This window comes from Schistocerca piceifrons, chromosome 4 (genome assembly GCF_021461385.2).
Source record: "Schistocerca piceifrons isolate TAMUIC-IGC-003096 chromosome 4, iqSchPice1.1, whole genome shotgun sequence".
Lineage (NCBI taxonomy): Eukaryota > Metazoa > Arthropoda > Insecta > Orthoptera > Acrididae > Schistocerca > Schistocerca piceifrons.
Window position 1 is genome coordinate 783057619 of NC_060141.1, and position 17376 is coordinate 783074994.

General features: G+C 45.3%; 1 pseudogene; it reads right to left on the reverse strand.

Annotated features, from left to right (window-relative positions):
- Window positions 1-6311: 6311 nt before the first annotated feature.
- Window positions 6312-6429, reverse strand: LOC124796517 (annotated as a pseudogene).
- Between the last annotated feature and the right edge of the window lie 10947 nt (window positions 6430-17376).

The following is a 17376-nucleotide window of genomic DNA, read 5'->3' on the forward strand; positions in this document are numbered from 1 at the left end:
TAGACGGTCAGTACTGCGGCTCGATTGCGTCCGCATTGTTACTTTGTTGCAGGAACGGCTCTCAACAAGAGTTCAGTCGTCTCGGAGTGAACCAGAGGGATGTTGTTCAGACATGGAGAAGATACGGAGAGACGGGAACTGTTGGTGACATGCCTCGCCCAGGCAGCCCTAGGGTTACTACTGCAGTGAATGACCGCTACCTACGGATTATGGCTCGGAGGAACCCTGACAGCAAGGTCACCATGAGGAATAATGCTTTTCGTGCAGCCATAGGATGTAGTATTACGATTCAAACTGTGCGAAATAGGCTGCATAATGCGCAACTTCACTCCCGACGTCCATGGCAAAATTCATCTTTGCAACCACGACACTATGTAGCGCAGTACAGATGGGCCCAACAACATGCCGAATGGACCGCTCAGGATTAGCATCATGTTCTCTTCACCGGTGATTGTCGCATATGCCTTCAACCAGACAGTCGTCGGAGACGTGTTTGGAGGCAACCCTGTCAGGCTGAACGCCTTGTCCAGCGAGTGCAGCAACGTGGAGTTTCCCTGCCCTTTTGGGGTGGCATTAAGTGTGGCCGAGGAACGCCGCTGGTGATCATCGAAGGCCCGGTACGGCTGTTCGATACGTGAATGCCATCTTCCGACCGATAGTGTAATCATATAGGCAGCATATTGGCGAGGCATTCGTCTTCATGGACGAGAATTCGCGTGCCCAGCGTTCACATCTTGTTAAAGGCTTCCTTCAGGATAACGAAATCGCTCGAATAGAGTGGCCAGCATGTTCTCCAGACATGAATCCTATCGCATATGCCGGCGATACATTGAAAAGGGCTGTTTATGGATGACGTGACCCACTAACCACTCTGTGGGATCTACGCCGAATCGCCGTTGAGGAGTGGAACAATCTGGACCAACACTTCCTTGATATGGATAGTATGCGACGACGAATACAGGCATGCATCACTGCAAGAGGACGTTCTACTGGGTATTAGAGGTACCGGTGTGTACAGCAATCTAGACCATCAACACTAAGGGTCTCGCTGAGTGGTGGTGCAGCACGCAGTATGTGATTTTCATGAACAATGAATGGGGCGGAAATGATGCTTATGTTGATCTCTACTCCAATTTTTTGTACAGGTACTGGAACTCTGGGAACCAAGGTGATACAAACTATTTTTGGTATGTGTAGTTTTTTGAACAAAATAAAATCCAGTGACTAACATCAAGTAATCAAGATGTGTACATCTCCATACCGAAATTAGTTAATTATTACGGTACAGATATTAGGAGACATAGATCGCTAGGAGGTGAAGTTTGAAACGATAGTGCGGACCTGCATTTTCCGAGGTCAGAATTCGTCGAGAGATTATCTCCGAATTAATAAACTTTAACTGGCTAAATTGTAGGACCTATCATCCAGAGTCATCAAACAACATAGCACACAGTTGTGCCGAACGATCAGAGTAGCTGTGGTGTCACCGCCAGACACCACACTTGCTAGGTGGTAGTTTTAAATCGGCCGCGGTCCATTAGTACATGTCGGACCCGCCTGTCGCCACTGTGTGATCGCAGACCGAGCGCCACCACAAGGCAGGTCTCGAGATACGGAATAGCACTCGCCCCAGTTGTACGGACGACTTTGCTAGCGACTACACTGACGAAGCCTCGCTCCTTTGCCGAGCAGATAGTTAGAATAGCCTTCAGCTAAGTCCATGGCTACGACCTAGCAAGGCGCCATTAGCCTTACATAGCAATTGATACTTATCGTATAAAGCATGTCTCATCAAGGACAATGTATACAACAAGGATGGATTAAAGTTAAGTATTCCAAAAGCTACGTACTTTTCTTTATAGCATTCATTACGTATCCTGTTTCAGACCTCACGCCATCCTTCGTGTGTTTATAGCGTGCATTGCGGTCCCCTCAAATCACACTGTGTCGGCACTTCTGTCGACACATCAGTAGCGAGTAAAGATTTTAGAGATTTCAGGTGGAACGGTAACGATTAGAAATTTCCGCGAGATCGCTCTGCGGGATACTTCTCATGCTCTCCTGTAGTATTTAACACGAAATATTTATATTTTCCAGGTTTTCAGGAGAGTAAAGAAAAAGGAAATAAGGAACTAAGCTAAACTAACTAAAAACAATAACTAAACCAATAATTAAAATAAAAACACACATACTGAATATTTACTTGTAATAACGAATAAATAAAAAATATTTTAACTAACTAATAATGATGTATTAAAGTACTTACATTGTTAAGCACTGGATGTGAATATTCTGGTTATGTGCACATGGCGAGTGACACTTCCTCAAGACATAGCGACTATAAGCAGTTCCGAATTGTAATACGTGTGTCTGTGTTTCGTTAACATCTACATCGATACTTTGGAAGCCACCAGACGATGTGTGGCGGAGCGTAGGTTCGGCGGCAGTAAGTGGTTCGACCCTTTCGTGTTCCACTCGCGTGGGGTGAATGATTGTCGGTAAGACTCAGTTTTAACTCTAATTTTTTTAACTTTCTCCAGGCAGTCTTTTCGCGAGATATATGTGGCAGGAAGTAACGTGTGGTCCGACTCTTCCCTGAAAGTACTCTCCTGAAATTCTTAAATTAAACCTCTCAGTGATGCAAAACGTCTATCATGTATTGTTTACCACTCGACTTTGCTGAATATTTCTGGAATGCTTTCACTCCAACTAAGCGAGCCTGTGAGATCACGCGCCGCCATTTGTTGGATCCTCTCTATCTCTTCCGTCCGTTCAACCTAGCAAGAGTGCAGATTGACGAACATTACTGAAAATCTTCGAAACAAGCAATTTGTAAGCCACTTCTTCCGTGGGTGAAAAACATTTCATTAGACATTTAATATCAGATTATACCTCTTAATATGCAGGATATGGCAGCGTTTTAAATAATTTAATTCGGTTGGTAAATATACTAAATACTGAAAATTTAATATTCGTCGCCCATGCAACCGGAACTGTGTGACCCAGTACCGTGTTAGTCAATTAGTAATATAGATGTTAAAGTTGTCACATAGCTGTCAGTCTGTGGCAGTAGCAGTGATCGCTAGTGAAAAGGGATTCCACTCGCAAATGCAATGACTTTTAATAGAGCCTAATCGATCACTGTTGTATTTCATCAGAAGACATTGCCCACTTCGACTACGTGACAATGGAGGTTTAGAAAGACTGTTGTTTTAGCAGATGTGACGTCAAAATGTAGGTTTGTGTAACTTTAATTATGTAAGACAACGTTTCGCTAATGTAAATTTTATTTTGAATTACCTAAGTACGTATAAATGTCGGGTATATTCAGTACTGATGGAAGACATTGAACTATAAACAGTAATTAATTACTTGGAAGCATAATGAAGCATAATTAATTACTTGACAGCATGTTAACTCAAAAATACCAGCATTAAAAATGAACAAAATATTAAAGCATTAACAGTGTACGGTGTTAGATAAAACTTTATACATGTATTGCATATGTCTTGCAGTCCACTATTTCGGCGTTTCTGACGCTTCACTTAAAAAGTGTATCAAAAGTGATTTATTGAGTTACTTAAAACCATCACTGTTATATTTGCTCCTTGCGTTGTGTAATGACTGTCGTTTACGTGTAGTAACGCTCCGCTCCTTCTTCGTAATTTCATTTTCAGTTTTAGGGTATTGGTAGATAGTTTTTTTAAAAGCTGTTGCTTATACGTCTACTTTTGGATTGTTATACTTGTAATGAATTTCTTGTTAGGTCCACCAACATGTGCCAGCTTGTACACAACTCGTACTGCTCGTACACATTCAGGTAATATTGTCTCATAACTTACTGGCTGAAAACTGATACTCGTGCACAGTTGAGCGTCGACCGTTTATTATTAACTGTTCACTTTTCGTATAACAATATAGGAAATCGGACGGCTCAACAGTACGCCCTGAAGAGCAGTTTAGCGTTAACGTGATCTGAACGACTAATATCAGATACAATTAACAACAGTTTTAACATTAGATAACTGTAGGCGAGATCACTGCCACTTTTTCAGCACTTCGACTGGGCGAGTTTCGGAACCGATCCCCTGTTTCCGATTCAAATAAATACACTGTCAAAGATTAACCGATCGAAACTATAATTGACAACAGAGAACAAATTCATGACCGACAATATGTTAAAAGAAGCAATTCTTCGTTATTTGACGAGAAAAACTGAAGATATTTATATCTTCATAGTGATATAAGGAGTTATCTTAAGGTAGCTGCCGACAAAGCGAATTACAATCCAGAACCCGAGCACAACAATAAAATGGGCTACCTGTAAATGGCAATATCTTGCTAGCTATCTCATCCCTACAAATAGTTTCGTAAGTAAGGTTTCAAGGGGGTCTGGAATGATTGTTCTTCAGGCTCTACTTCCACATTACACAATCTTTACAGGGTCTAAATCTTATCAAGGCCACCGTGCTTCCTGTCGTGGAGAAACGCAAGGTATGCGCTGTACCTCGGGAGGGTAGAACTGCATATACAGACGTTTTATTTTATTTATTGTACATTTAAATACAAGTTACTTGATATTTTTAACGTACACTGTTCTGCATTACAAGCAAATATTGATTTTTCAGTGAAGATGCCACCTACTCATGTGAGACAGTTTTATCAGTACCTGGCAAATTTTGAAAAGGGCCTCATTGTGTGTCTCCATTTGCCTGCCTGTTCGAATGCAATAGCTCAAGAAATTCTATTCGTTCACCCATTCTCATAGTCCTATGGCATATTAAATATCTTCTTCTTGTTTCTAAAGTTTAATCCATTACCTCATGTGTATATAGGTTTACTATAATGAATCACGCTAGTGACATGTCGTCAGCGGTCGTGAGACCTTTCGCTTCATTCGAAAACCCTACACTACTTGATATACTATAGTTAGTTGAAAATCTGAATGAGCTCTTTAGGTTTTTATACAAAATCATATTTCATTCTGCCGCTGCAGCGTCTCTTCCATCAATACAAATACAAAGCTTTTGATCACGTTTTAGAGCATTATTAACGCGTTGATAGGTGGGGTTTGGAATTCATGCTAATTAGTCTTAGTTTCTCATTTGGGTGTAATAAAAATTCAGTGCTATCAAACTTTTTCGTAAGGTTTACTGGAAATGATAGGGTTGGGTCTCTGTCAAATTCTACAGTATCACTCTACACAAAAAACTGTAGTAATATGGTGTTCATCCACTGTAATTATGACGAGAATACTGCGTTTATACCAGCTCTTATTATTATTGCTTTGTTTCCTTTAACATAACGATTAATGCTAGTAGTAAAGTATTCCTTTGTATTTCATTACTGTGTTTTGTGTTCGATCTTTTTTGTAATCCGTTTGTGATCCTTGACTACTATCTCCGCTTCTTCAATGCGTGTCGTTTACTTTCGTGTTTACGCACTTTTTATTGTGGTTATCACATTTCTTCGATTTCTTCAAAGAGCCACGCAGTTCAGACGTGTCGTAACAATGGTAAATGAAACGCGTAGTCCCCGGGTCGAAGGCCTGAAAGTGCGGATATTGACTAGTGGCAACCACGTGAAAACAGCCTACGCAAACTGATATAGACGGGAAGTACTGACCTGTGTGTGCTGCTAGTGGTAAAGGTCAAGAAATTCCTCCATACACCACACACGAATCTCCATTGCATTGTATACAGGTAATTCAGCTCTGCAACAGTTAAGGAAACGACATCTGAACAGCGACTGCACACTAACGATGGCGTCTCAAATCAAAGGAAGCTGTTTGATAAGGCAGCCAGTGGAAGACGTAAGAATAAAATCGCCCTAAAAGTTATATTTATTTTACGTCCCATTTATGTCGTTGAACACGTCTGTGAGCTACTAGGTTTGCCATTACACTCTTATACTAAAAAGCGTTATTTATTAGCAAACGTACATCTACATGTATGTGATACAGTAACATCATCAGTTGTAGACTGTTGGGCGTTAAGATTTTGTCACATCGGTAGAGCTGTGACAATGCCACGTTATGACATTGTCATTGATGACGAAGCATAAGTCAGGAAATGTTGAAGTCAAACTTATGGGCTCATGCTGTCGACAGAATAGAATAGCCGTCTTCAGGCCACTAGAGGCCCATCGGGACCATCCGACTGCCCTGTCATCCTCAGGACACGGATAGGAGGGGCGTGTGGTCAACACACCACTCTAACGGTCGTTATGATGGTTTTCTGTGACCAGAGCCGCTACTATTCGGTAGAGTAGCTCCTCAATTGGCATCACGAGGCCGAGTGCACCCCGAATAATGGTAACAGCACATGACGGCCCGGATGGTCACCCATCCAAGTACCAGCCACGCCCGACAGCGCTTAACTTCGGAGATCTGACGGGAACCGGTGCATACACTGCGGCAAGGGCGTTTCTTACAGAATAGGGTAGGATATCACTAAATCTTTTTTCTTTTTTGTTTTCTTGCAGGATGGTAAGTGCTCATATCATTTGGAAAATGCCTGTAATCGATGCATGTGATACTTTCCTTTTATAGCACTGTGCTGGGTAACTTATTTAGGGACCATAGTTATAAGATAGGGTGCGCAATAATTATATCCCAGATCTATTAATCCAACATGGTGTGGGATAACAGAGTGACGAACAATACCCGTAACGTGGTGTTATGAGGTTGATGGCCACACTTCAAAGCAGTGACACTTCTGGGGCATGCGGAAATTCAATAACAAACATGCCTTACTAAGTAGAAGACTTCTCAGGAAGAATAACGTAATGATGGATTTGTTACCTGTAGATGCAATAAACAAGCACAAATATACTATTGTGAACCGACATTCGCAGCCAACACAAAATAAAAGGAATTAAGACATTTCCTCTCTGTCGCTCCTCTCTCTCTCTCTCTCTCTCTCTCTCTCTCTCTCTCTCTCTCTCTTGCTCTCTCCAGATGCGTTTTCTTCTAAGTACCACACATTATCATATGGAATACGTGTGCCTGCTCTAAAAAAATTTCTGGATCGAATGTCGCAATCTCGTGATCCACTTATAAACGACCTACACTGCGGATAGACATTAAAAAACATAAAACTCGACCGCAACTCATTTGGAGAGCCTATGTGGCCTGCCAGTTATAGCTGCAAGGGCATAACAAAGCATGGTTCCGAGTCTGGGTTCTATAAGGAATAACACTAGGGGGGAGGAGGGCGCAGACAAACTAATTTCAGTCACCCAGCAGACTAACTCACCATTAAATAGGCCACAAAACAAACGTCAGTATCATGTAGTTGTAGCACCATTCCACAAATGTGGTTTCCGACAGACATGCTGCATCCATACTCATTCTTCACTTTCTGTTGGATGTCTACTGGTATTTGCCCCTCGGACTGCTGACATAATAAACCAGAGGTTGACGATGTGTATGACTGCACTGATCTCCCATACACGTCCAACATGGGCCCACTGTAAACTCTTAATGCCCCACAGATGAGGCTACTGCATAGAATGCATCAAGGCAATTATAGTACAATTAATTAACACTTGTTATATTGATCTGATGTAAACACTTAAGTATTATATTCAGTGAAACATTAAAAATGCAGGAATCTCATAAAAGATTTGTTGGACTACAGTTAACGGTACACGTAACATTTTGAAAACAACATATTTCATGTTTTATTAACAGCGTTGTGCATCTAATGTAGGTAATGGTTTAGGAATGAACGCAAATGTTCAAAACTAGTCACTAATGAAAATATTATTTGCTATTCTGACAGAAACTTTAATTAGTAAATTACAAATATATAACGCTGCTGATCCTGATACTAACACAATGTCGCAATCACATGAATAAATAAACAACTGAAATGGATTGCAACACGACAACAGCTGCTAACATAGATTCCCTAATCACACCTCTACACGCAGCTGTCTGGATCAAGTGTGAAAATGGTAGCATACGAATTCAGTGTGCTGTGTCCATTCAGTCAGTTTGACGTGTCGGTGGGTTATGAACCTGAAGCTGAGAACGATTATGAACCTTACTTCGCTTTTATTTACATTACCAACATACAACGAAACACACACAGCATTGCGCTATAGGAAAGGTATTAGAGCCCTCATTGTCATTCTCAGACGCTACGTATAATAGTAGTTGCGTATGCTGTTTCGTTTGTATTTACCCAAATATGCATCAGCTACGTAAAATCGTAATGGTTGCTAGCAGTTTGTTCGTGTTTCCAGCGGAATGAAATTATTTTGCCAAACCTTATCCGAAACGGTGCCCGTTGAACAAGCCTGCAGTGGATGGGCAGAGTGTGCGAGTGCGTGTGTGTGTGTGTGTGTGTGTGTGTGTGTTTGTGTGTGAGGGCGCGCGGTCGTTGGCGCGCGTTGTGTCGGGGCATGGTGCGAGGCATTTGTTGTGGTGAGGCGGGAAACCGCAGCCCGTGGAGGGAGGGAGGCGTCCACCACGGCCCCAATATCGTGGTCGCTTTCTGCGCCGGCTCTGCGGGAAATGACCGCTCCATTCCGCAGTAACAGCCTCTGACAGGCGTTGCGGAATTAAATGTTTTGTGACCTGGAATGACTGCAGCAGCTATTGTCCAACTGTCCTCAGTCAAAGCCCGCATTTTCCAGCTTACGAAATAGCTCGTTAAAGACGGGGACAAAACTCTGCTGGCCATTTAATGGCAGACTTGATCTGACTACCAGTATTTTCTCTGTTTCATCTCAATGGTATTTTGTTGAACGTATGATTGTTCCTTTAATATTACCGTGGGAGGTCGAAGGGAACGTTAGTAAATAATTCACTGATTCGAAACATGTTCAATCGACGGCGACCACACTGTGCAGAATTTCGGCATGAAGAGTAACAACTGAGTGGCCTCCACCAGCAGCAGCGAGAAGTATCGTGATTTCATTTCGTGGCCGTCATTAACTGCTCGTAACTATATAGTGACAACTTCGGTTTCAACAAGTACCGTGATTGTTTAGGATTCCGGGTGATTGTACCCTCGCATTCGAAGGGAGGTACTTGCGACATCACAGGTTCATCCATTCAGATCAATGATTCCGAACTACCTGAGACTACTACTGCAGATTGCACAGAGACAGAAGTTCTTACCCCACCACCCATCCTTTCCATCACCTACATTAGTACATGACTGTATTTTTAGACGAAAGACGATTTAATTTGAGCTCTTCCATTTTAAAATGATGGAACGTAAATGATACACTGAAGAGCCAAAGAAACGGCACACCTGCCTTATATCGTATAGGGCCCCAGCAATCTCGTAGAGGGGCCGCAACACGACATGACATAGACTCGACTTATGTCTGAAGTAGTAATGGAGGGAGCTGACACCATGAATCCTGCATGGCTGTCCATAAATCCGTAAGAGCACGAGGGGGTGGAGATCTCTTCTGAACAGCTCGTTGCAAGGCATCTGGACGAGTGGGGTGTCACACTATCCTGCCGGATTTGCCCAAGTCCGTCGGAATGCACAATTGACATTAATGAATGCAGGTGACGCTTACGTACATGTCACCTGTCAGACTCATATCTAGACATAAGTTGTTACTCCACCTCCCATCCTGTCCATCGTATCACTCCAAATGCGAGCGCCTCTCACCATTACAGAGCCTCCACCAGCTTGAACAGTCCCCTGCTGACAGGCAGGCTCCATGGATTCATGCAGTTGTCTCCAGACCCGTACACGTCCATCCACTCAATACAATCTGAAACGAGATTCGTACGACCATACAATATATTTCCAGTCATCAACAGCCCAATGTCGGTATTGACGATACCAGGTGTGGCATAAAACTTTGTGTCGTGCAGACATGAAAGGTACACCAGTGCGTCATTGGCCCCGAAAGCCCATATCATTGATGTTATGTTGAATGGTTCGCACGCTGACACTTGTTGATGGCCCTGCATTGAATTTGCAACAATTTGTGGAAGTGCTGCACTTGTCACGATGAACAATTCTCTTCAGTCGTTGTTGGTACTCTTCTTGCAGGATCTTTTTCGGACCGCAGAGATGTCGGTGATTTGATGTTTTCAAATGGCCCTGAGCACTATGGGACTCAACTTTTAAGGTCATCAGTTCCCTATAACTTAGAACTACTGAAACCTAACTAACCTAAGGACATCACACACATCCAAGCCCGAGGCAGGATTCGCACGGTCGCACGGTTCCAGACTGAAGCGCCTACAATCGCTCGGTCACTCCGGCCGGTCGGATTCCATGTATTCACTGTACATTCTTGGCATGGTTGTATGGGAAAACCTCCACTTCATCGCTACCTAGGAGATGCTGTGTCTCATCGCCCGTAGACCGACTATAACACCACGTTCAAAGTCTGACAAATCTTGAATGCCTGCCACTGTAGCAGCACTAAACTATCTAACAACTGCGCCAGACACTTGTCTTAAGCGTTATTGACTGTAGCACCGTATTCCGCCTGCTTACAAATGCCTGTATTTGAACATGCATGCCTACATCAGTTTCTTTGGCGCTTCAGTGTATTTATCGATATAGGCATTTTATTAAGCCAAGAACTAATTAGTCAATGAAATCAAGGCGCAACCTTTTCTCATTGATCTACGCAGCAATTTTCAGTGCGCCGTCAACTGTTAGCTACAACTCCTTCTAAGTAAAGAAAGCCCACTATCCCTATTGAGGGTAGACACTTGTTACGAAACATGCTTCCTCGGCTCCATTCCTGCCCCCATTGACACTTACTTCCCTAACACTCGGCACCTCCATTCAAAATAATAATAAATGCGTCGACTATGTGTGTAAAATGTCGGTTTTTCAATCGTTTGATATCCTGTAACCTCCAACACACTGTGTAAGGTGGTAATGCAATTATTTGAAAACTTGTAATTATTAGTAACTTGTGTAATCTATATTATAACTTTACAAAATGGTGATGGTGTTTTAAGACTAATTTAGTCTCATGACCGAAATACGATTCAATCCTTTTGTTTTAGCGCCTCAGGAATTTCATTTTACTGCTCAGGTGTAAATACACACAGACTGTGGGCCGTTGATCTAGATTTTTTTCAAACTGCATATTAATATTACTGAAGATCACAACAACTGCAGATACTTACAAACGAAAGAGACAGTATGATTTTCAAAAATAAATTCTAGATATAAATAAAAACAGAGAGGAGATGGCTTTACTGACCAAGTAATTATTCTGTGGGTATAAATGGAGTTTAACAAGTTCTTGCAAGCATGTCCGATGGTACATAGCTGATTCCAGACGGCGACTTTCAATTAAATTATCCTCCTCCTGGTCGGGAATTGCGTAATGTGTACAAGTATTTGTGACGAATGAACGACGACATACGGGAGTCTGGGTCTTGTCGTGAGCCGTATATGGATAACTGAACAGTCCAGATTTCGCAGCCGCGCATTGCGGACGTGCTGTAGTTTCCGCCTGTGCTCGCTGTTGTTTACTCTCAGAGTGACGCTTACGTAAATCAACAACACTCTGTCATGACTACATCCGACCAAAGGCCTTGGAAGTGAAACGCATCGTCCGTGACGTCGCTAAGATCCCAGCTTCCGACATTTTCGGCATCCATTTGTGCATCTTATTCAGCATGGTGTACGCCAAAGTCGTCAATGACGCGGTGTGCGAAAGAATACTTCGTGACATCAAGCATGGACTTTTTCCGATGGAAATGTCGGTGCGGTCACTTTCGAGCTCCCGGCGGAAGACGTTATCGCGGCTTTTCGTCCCTATGGCACTGCACATGGCCACACTGCCGAACACTGGGCGCAATTCCAGACGTATCCCCTTCTTAACGACGTACGACAGATCACCATCGATCTCCGTGGCCACGTGCCATCTTACCTGCAAATCAGCGGATGCTGCGCGGTCGTCGTATACCTCGGCCAACCCAAGAACTGCGGCGAAGAAGACCTCCTCAGGTCTGAGTGTCTCCAACTACGAATAACCAGACTGCCAGCCACTACCGCGGCGCCTCCCACTCCGGCAACAGTTTTACCCATCACCTACGCATCGGCGTTCACTTCTCCTCCCGCCGGCTGCCGTCCATCGGACCATGTACCGGTGACCCTTCGAGCTGCTGTGAATACCGCCAGGGTCGACGCGTCACGCTCACAACGTGACGCAACCCTGCCGCCATTACCAACAGCGAGGCCTTCCGATCCTCTCCCCCCCCCCCCCTCCCCCGGGCCAAAGACATGGACGTCACTTCACTTATCGTCCCCGTGACGGCTTTCCTCCCAGAGCGCCGCGACTCCCTCCCGTCTTCCGACACAGAGGGACGAAAACGCAAATAACGTTCAACTAAAAGGCGCAAGAGGAGGTGCCGTACTGTCTCAGAGCTCAAGCCCCCTTGAGGCTCCAGGGGCTGTCTGGCCAGACGATGCCTCGGAAAATCTGCACGACCACAAGAAAGACGTCAACGCGACGCCGGCTCTGGTTGTGCCGGTGCCTACACTGCCGGCTCGTCCAGGCGCACCTGAACCAATGGACTCCACCGTTGCGACTGCCGCCGAGACGTCGTCCGCTCCTACGGACCACATGGAACGTAATAACACTACAACGACGGCGCCTTCATTTGTTCAAATGCGTGTGAAATCTTATGGGACTTAATTGCTAAGGTCATCAGTCCCTAAGCTTACATACTACTTAAGCTAAATTAGCCTAAGGACAAACGCACACACCCATGCCCGACGGAGGACTCGAACCTCCGCTGGGGCCAGCCGCACAGTCCATGACTGCAGCGCCTTAGACCGCTCGGATAATCCAGCTGGGCACGACGCCTTCGATGGCGTGGAGTGACAACGTCGACGTTGACGGTGGCCCGAACCAAACTCTGAGAACGGAGTTACTGTAGACCCCGCCGATAATGTCGTCCCCTCCACGCCGGGTGACGACTGCAAACGTACCGAGTAGCAACGATCAACATTAACTAGTGTCTGCGTAAATATTGAACTACTCCAAGAGATGATATGGGCATTGGACGTCTATATCGCACTACTACAAGAAGTAGACTCGGTCACACTTCGGGACGTCGCTGGATATAACATTCATCCTTCTCCTGGTGACCACCTGGAACGTGGCGTAGCCACCTACGCTCGAGAAGGCATTTCGGTGGCTAATATCACATACCCACCGTCCGCCAAATGCATGACAGTCACTGTCATGGAGACGCGTATTGTCAACATTAATGCTCCATCAGGCTGCACCCGCAGACGCGACAGAGCACACTTCAGAAGAAACCACCCCTCTGTTTCTCGGGCGTTGTAACCATTATTCGATTGGGGGTGGTGTCCTGCATCCTAAGGATCAAATGCCCCACTACAACAACTGTGAAAAACTACGCCTTGTCATCAGTGATCTGTCGCTCCACGACACTTGGGAAGTTCGGCATGGCGACGCACCTGACATACTTACCAGAAGAATCACTCCGCGAGCCATCGTGACAGGATTTACGTCTAACGCGAACTCACCTCTGCACTCCACGGTCCAGAAATTTGGCCGTAGGCCTTTTCAGGCCACTATGCGTACATCTGCCACACTCCCCCCGCAACAAGTGTTCTGGCGCTGTCGTGCACCGTGGAAGCTAAGGACCTCACATCTTCACGGCCCCGAATGTCTTCAACTCGTTACATGGGCCACCTGTGAACGTCGCTTACCTAAGTACTGCTTAATCTTCACTTGGTGTCTGGAATGTGCCAAACGTTCCCTTCGAAGTACCTTTATGCAGTATGGCAGGGAAGTAACTGCGTGGCACCGGCACACTACTGACTATTTCTACGCCGTTCTCCGCGACCTGGACGCCCAGCCGGGCACCCCTGAAACCCAGAGGGAACGCGGCAGGATTAAGGTACAGATTGTAACATTGACAAGCTGTAGACTTCAAGGGACGATTATGCGGACCTGACGTCAAGATTCGGTGGAACTGGAATACCCCAGCATGTATCATGTCGCCTCCGATAAGAAATGCCGACGACAACAGCTCATCACCGACATCTACACCTGTTGCGGCCAGCACGTCACTTGCCAGGCCGAAATCATCAGCGCCTTTGTAGACCACTACCGTACAACGTACAAGGAGGAGACTACCAACAACCGCGCTGAGGTGTGGGTGTCACCACACGTAAGTCGCACCCTCACCAGCGACGAAGCGGACGAACTGTGGAAGCCAGTTACGTGCGACGAAGTCCACAACGCAATCAACAAATGTGCTATGAATAAGCCACCTGGCATCGACGGATTGCCTATAGAATTCTCTCACGCCTTCCTTCCGCTAATGGCGTCGCTGAGGACGACCACGTTTCATGAACTGCTGAAGATGGGGAACGCCACACCTCCATTCTTTGTCACGGAAATTATTACACCCATCCACAAACCGACACCTGGAGCGCCGACATTACATTACCATTTCCCAACCTGTTGTGTCTTTGAATCCTACAACCAATCAAACAACTCGCATTAATGAGTTTTATTACAACACATCAAATACAAATACTTAACTCTGATCTGAGAATTCCTGGTCCTTTATACATGATCATCCAAAAGCGCATTTATAAGATTTGTCGCAAGAAAAGGACAACATACAAAAGTAATCAGTCTCCTTCAGAACAGACAAACACAAGTAACACTTCTGGTCCTAGCCACCACTTCTAACAAAAGTCTGTCAACTAAACTGCAGTGACTGCTGATCTCTAACTGTGCTACGTAGAGAATGGTAATGAAGAGGCTACGATGCGTCGGCTAACAAAGTGGGTAATGTTGAAGCTGCTATCGATGTGAGCTGCCACCAGCCGTGTGCGGCTCGCTTTGGTGCCGTTGATAGGTTGGTATCATGTAATAGGGATAGTGACGTCTCGTTTTCTTCTTCTGTTCCACTACGTTTGCTAGCATTGTCTGCCTGAGAGCGGCGGCAGCAGGGTTTATCAATATCTAGTACCCGTACTATCTTTGGAAGGAGGTGAAGTCTTTTCCGGGTCGGATGTGTCGGAAGTTCGGTCATGCCAGGACCACTGGCAGCACGCAGGCATTGCCGGATCGAGGGGCTGTAGTTGCGGGGGCCACAACCGCGTCGTCCACCAGAGTTGAGCGAACATTAATACAGTAGTGTAACCTCCAGTATTTTGTGATCATCCCGTTTGTTCGTGCGTTGCTGCTCTAGGGTCGCCTTGAGACGAACAGCAGCAAGTGGAGCGTGTCGAGTTGGCAGAATCTATTAGCCGTCTTCTCCTGCCTGTTAGTGGTTTCTGAATTTTGAGTTATTATTTGGTGAAGTGCAACCAGCGGTATTTTATTGCCTAGTGGCCGCTAGTGCCCCGGTTACCTGCCCTGGAGGTTAGCGTGTTTTTGCGGCAGTGTACTTTTCCTCGTCTTGCCGATGCTGTGCGGCATGACATGTAGTTTGACAGGCTCCTTGATTGCGGAGTGGATTGTAGTTTCTTTTGTCTTCCTTTGTTGTAGTGGTTCCTTCTGCCTTTCGATGTTTAAATCACCGGATTCTGAAGATGCAGTGCTGTCTGTCACTTCGCCCTCGCTTGAAGTGTTCCATCGCTGTACTGGTTATCGCACGTTATGAAGATATGGTAAGAAGATTGATCAGCGTTTAAACTGCTCCTAGTTTGAGTTGCCATCCTGTTAGGTGAGCACAACTCTTGGCTGCCTGTCTCACCGCTTATGCAGCTGCAGGGAGTTTTCTAACGTCGATTCTTGGAGCATTGTCTGTGGATCACACCCATACCTTATTAGGTCTGATTGCGTCAATTGTTTAATAATAATATTTAATTCAAATTGTTCCTATTGCCTGTTGCTTTCAGTTGACAAATAATTTGAATTCTTCTTAATAAGGCCTTCAGCCATCATTGTAGTGTTACACTCACTTTCTTTAAAATGATTGTTATAAAAATTATTTTCGTATTTTCAACATGTAGTTGTCTTCCTCACTTGTAATTCAGGCCTTCAGCTGTTAATTTTTCTGAAGTATTGCTCGTGGCCTTCAGCCGACAAGTATTTTGAATTCTTTCTTAATAATGCCTTCAGCTGTCAGTGTAGCTTGTGTTACACTCAATTTTTTGTAAAAGGATTGCTTTAAAAAAATTATTTCCTTACATAAAGTGTATGTTTTTACTGTGCAACCAACGGTAACTGATTAGGCCGCGTCCACACTTTTTCCTGCTTCCCTAAGTCCCACGCCTCAGATGTCTTCACCTAGCGGGGCCGCTATTGTAGCATTGTCATCCTGGTGCGGTCAGCGTGCGATTGGCTGATCTCTACTTACGACTTTCTCTTTTATGTCGTTCCCGACTGATGTGCCGGCGACGACTTTACATCATAACTAACACTACTTAACGCAAACTATAAAATTTTTTCACGAATCCTGGCGACGCGTTGCCACAAGATACTGCCTAGCATTCTGTCCCCATAACAGACAACTCCGGGTGGTTAAGTTAATATACAAACGGCCACAGGAGAAGGCATGTTTTAATTGCTCTTGCAGCGGCGTGCAGACTCTGCACCGTGGTAGTTGCCATTGATTTTGACAGCGCATTCAACAAGGTGCGGCATCGCCTTCTATTCTCAGTAATGAGCCATACAGGTTTTTCCATCCGGCTCTATCGTCATCATGTGGTGCCTGTACAGCAGCGTCGAATCACTGATTCAGGTCAAAGACCGTGTGGCGGTACCAGTGACCGTCCTGCAGGGTTGCCCATTTACGACTCTGCTCTATGCCACAACACTGGAGCCACTCATTGCGAGTCTGACGACCCACCTTCCTGGTCTAACTTTGCGGCAGCACTTCGGTGTCGCGCGTATGCGGACGACCTCCTCCTCTTGGTCCGCTCCTGGAATGAAACACAATTGGTTCTTTATTTGATATTTAAGTACGGAACTGCAGCCGGCAGTAACATGAATGTGGCTGAATCCTCGGCATGCCCATTGGAGGCGGCCTCTCACACGACAACTTAGCACCCCTCCCGCGGGTACAGAAACTACGATACCGTGGTATCATTTTCACCTCCACCGAGCGCATCTCCACTGCCATCAGTTTTCGACGTACTCTCCAAATCATCTGTACGACGGTGAGACAAAAACTTCTCCGCCGATTCGATTATTTACAACGTGTCACATACATCAGACAACATGGTGCGCCCAGGATGGTCCACGTTGCACAGGTACTTTCACTGTCATCAACTATTGGGCGCAGGCTGCAGGTCGCGTTTTGATATTTTCTTACGGCCGGTACGCTCATTAAGGACCATTACGAAACGCTCACCCTCCCCCCGCGAGCGGCGGGGGGGGGGGGGGGGGGGGTGGGGGGGGGTCTCGACCTTTTCAATGAGCGACTTC